This window comes from Mandrillus leucophaeus, unplaced genomic scaffold (assembly GCF_000951045.1).
Source record: "Mandrillus leucophaeus isolate KB7577 unplaced genomic scaffold, Mleu.le_1.0 Scaffold60, whole genome shotgun sequence".
Taxonomy (NCBI): domain Eukaryota; kingdom Metazoa; phylum Chordata; class Mammalia; order Primates; family Cercopithecidae; genus Mandrillus; species Mandrillus leucophaeus.
Window position 1 is genome coordinate 1,393,762 of NW_012106475.1, and position 4,392 is coordinate 1,398,153.

Here is a 4,392-nt window from a genome sequence, read left to right on the forward strand (position 1 = left end):
CCGCCCTCTCCAGAATCACCTGAGTGAAGAATTCACTGAGGGGAATTCAATTAATAGGTTGCTTTATTTGTAGAATACAAAACCAAAAACCTTTTCAATGTCTATTGCCTAGGGAACTGACTACAAATTGACTACTTATTCTAGATCAATAGGCCTAGTCTCAAAGCAATTCTCTTATGAAGCAATTAATCAGACAACTCTTTAACACATTTTGCACAGGAAATTCACATTATATATATACCCTCCTTTTAACTTCACCTTATCTTTTTGTTGGAAGAAAGAGATAAGTATTATGATCTCATTTTTACTCTCAGGGTGCTATAGTCTGAATGTTTATATCCCTCCAAAGTTCATATGTTGAAATCCTAACCCTCATGGTGATGTGTTAGGAGGTGGAGGCCTTGCGAAGTGATTGGGTCATACGGGCAGGGTCCTTACGAATGAGACCGGTGCCCTAATAAAAGAGGCCGGAGAGAGACCCCTTGCCACTTCCACCATGTGAAGACACAGCCGGAAGGCGCCCTCTGTGAACCAGAAAGCAGGCCCTCACCAGACACCAAATCTGCTGGCCTGGGGATTTCCCGACCTTCACAATTGTGGGAAATAAATGTATATTATCTATAAGCTACCCAGTTTATGATATTTTGTTACAGAAGCCCAAACAGACTAAAAGAGAAAATGATTTACTTATCCAAGCTCACTCATGTCTAGGAACAAAATCCAGAAATCCTGACTCTTAAACTTTATCTGGAAAAGCACCAGGTCAAAGAATCCTTGCAGGTCAAAACAAGGATCTCTGAGGAAAAAAAAAAAAATTAAGGGGGGTAAGGGAAGAATCTTTGCAGGAACCGGCTTATGTAACCTATGGAGAAAACCAGTTATCATCTGGTTCCTAAATAATTCCTGTAGCCCTTATAGTAACCAATTAATAACATAAAGATAAATTATTTCCTGCAGTTTTTCAGCTTAGGGATATGTTCCTGTAAGGGACTCACTTGATGGAATTGAGAAGCTGTCTTGGCATTCTCTAGGATAAATTTGAAAGTGTCTTAGTGGCTGGCACTGTTCCTGCAACATTGTCCCCTCTAGGCTTGCACATAGAAGTCACAGTGTGGCTGGGGATTATTTAATGAAAGTGTGAACTCTTACCTGAAGACGTGGCCTGGCAACCAATTTATTTGAATAGATCACCATAGTAAATGACTAACCTCTGGGTAATAAAAAGGTGTCACCCACAGGAATACCCTTGGTCTCTAAGGAAAATGCTATAAATCTTAAGACTTTGAGTCATGAGGCCTCATGGCCAGGCGTGGTACTCTTAGAGGGTTAGCCATTGGTAATAAAAAAAAAAAAAAAAAAAAAAGTAGATAGCCAAATGAATCGCTGTGGAGGCAAAGGAAGAAACACACTCTTGCCTTTTCTTCTGTTCATTTCGGAGATAGACGAAGTTCATGCCCTGGCTACTTAGGGGGCTTGCTTACACCTGATTGTATGATCAGACATCCTTTTGGCTTCACTTCCTTACTTGTGCATCCCCATGAATACTTTGGTGCCAACTTCATGCCCCATAAAGCTAACAAAAGGATCCTGATATGATCAAGGTGTGCCTGGGAATTTATAATTTGTACACATGCAATAAACAGCTCTTTATTACCCAATCCAAAGTCATATACCTCTTCTAAGATAAGCGTAAAAAGGAACCTAATAAAATCAATTAAAATATCATTGAGTAACTTCTATGTACAGATCACTGTGTTATTTGAAATAAGGCACAAGGCAGTGTTAGCCCTCAAACAAATAGGCTGGCTGGTTTCTACTGATGCAGAGATTGTAGGCCCCTGATAAAAGCAAGGGTTCTAAGAGAGGCATCTCCACAGGAGAGAAAGGAGGAACCTTGGGAAAGCAGGTGGCGGTCCAGAAGGTCAGGAGGGAAACTGGGTAAGAACTTCAGTTAGAGCCAGAAGAGTAGGAGATGAAGATGAGAACAAAAAGGGAAAGTCTTTAAGGATGAGCAGAAAAGAGAAAGAAAGACAGTAATTGGAGGAGAAAACAGAGCCTCTCTCTCTCTCTCTCTCTCTCTATATATATATATATATATATATTTTTTTTTTTTTTTTGAGACGCAGTTTCGCTCTTGTTGCTCAGGCTGGAGTGCAATGGCGCAATCTCAACTCACCTCTACCTCCGCCTCCTGGGTTCAAACGATTCTCCTGCCTCAACCTCCTGAGTAGCTGGGATTACAGGCATGCACCACCACACCCGGCCAATTTTGTATTTTCAGTAGAGACGGGGTTTCTCCATGTTGGTCAGGCTGGTCTCCAACTCCCGATCTCAGGTGATCCACCCACCTCAGCCTCCCAAAGTGCTGGGATTGCAGGCGTGAGCCACCATGCCCGGCAGCAGAGCCAATTTTTTAAAGTCACCTTTTAAATAGGAAAATAGAACCAGAGAGAAAGGAAAGAAAGGAGAATAGAAGAACTATGAAAATATAAAAAGTGAGTGAACCTAGAACAAGCCAGAAAAGAGGAGAGAAATTTCCCAGAAATTAGCACTACAGTGGGCCAAATAGGGAAAGAATGTCTCACAAAAGCTGAAGTTCTTATGAAATGTAAACAAAAATGTTGGCGTTAAGTCTTGTAGACAGCAGAATACAGGAAGAGCCAGAAAAGAGCAAAGCAGCAGCTTTCCAGTTTTCACATTTGGACCCCGGGGAGCCCAGGCAAGTTTGGCAATTCTGTGTCTACATGGTGTTAATGCATCTGGGTGACAAGTGAAGAGTTGGGTCAGGCCTCAGGGCATTTGGTCTTTCTGGTGTCAACAACTGGATTCTGGGTGGCTGGCAGACTTAGGGACTGAAAGAGAGGCTGAGTGTTCTGGGGAACCATTTATGCCTTGAAGACAAAGCAATTTCCAATTCCAGAACGAAATGACTGTAGCTGTCTCCTGTTTCTAGTCCCAGTTATCTGAATGTACTTACTCATATCCAAGGCCTTTAGTGGGGGCCTAATATATACCTCAACTATTTTGCAAAATCCACCCCTTCTAGCTCGCTGAATGAACAGGCTCACCAAAACCTGGTCAACAAATGAAATAGGGTCGGTGGCAGTAATGTGCCCAATGATGGTTTATGAGGTCTTACCAATTGGGTTGCAACTAGAGCCCCTTGGGAACAGTGAGAGCCAGAACCTGCTTAGAAGGGAGTCAGCCCCTCCTGCCTTGGATGGGCAGGCCAACAGCATCAGGGAGAAGAGGTGTCCCAGGTGCCACCGCAGGTGCAAAGCCCCTTCTCCAGCCCAGGCTCAGCCCTGGCCACCTCAGCCTAACCTTCCTTGTTTGTCCCTCAAGCCTAACCCAGGCCTGTCTTCAGCACTAGCCACCACCACACCCACATTCCTACCAGTCACTTTTCCTGTCTACACACAGGAAGTGGCTGCTGCCACTACTACTGCCCTTATTGCAGCCACGCCCAGGGCTATGCTCTTAACCACGCTATAGGGCTATGATCTTAACCACGCTGCCTGATCTTAACCACCTGCCTCCTGAGGAAATATAAAACCAGGGAAAGGGATAGAGAGTATGCGAGCTTGCTAAGGCTGCTGTAACAAAACACCAGGAACTGAGTGACTTAAATAACAGAAATTTATTTTCTCCCAATTCTGGAGGCCAGAAGTCCAAGATCAGATGTTGGGAGGGTAGGTTTCTTCTGAGGCCTCTCTCCTTGGCTTGTACGTCTCTCTATATCTTCACATGGTCTTTCTTACATGCCTGTCTGTGTCCTAATCTCCTCTTCTTAGAAGGACACATTCGTATTACATTAAGACCTCCTTTTAACTTAATTGCCGCCTTAAAGGCCCTATCTCCAAATACAGTCACATTCTGGGTGCCCGGGGCTAGGATGGTACCGATATGAATTTTTTTGCAAAGAGAGAGGGACACAATTCATTCCATATCAGAAAAGGGCAGGGGAGGAGCCGATTGTCAGTTCAGCAAGTGTGGTCAGCAGAGATTTCTCCAAGGAGGTGGTATTTGAGCTGAGACCTAAATAAGGAGTAGGGGCAGGCTTGTAGAGATCTGAGAAAGTGGGAATGGCAAGAATAACACTGTGAGTGGCAACAGGGACCTGTGCCAGCATAGACACCCATGGGGCACCTCCTCAGAATCCCCTCCCTGCCATCCTCATAAAGTGGCCCAGCAGCCAAGCTAGTACTTCATGACCTCTCACCTTAAATGGAGTTGGGAGAATTGTGGAGTCCTAACTAGGGGCTGAGGGAAGTGGAGAATTGGGTTGGTGGGATCAAGGGAAAGCAAAAAGAGAAAGCAGACAAGGCGCGGTGGCTCACACCTGTAATCCCGGCACTTTGGGAGGTGGAGATGGGTGGATCACTTGAGGTC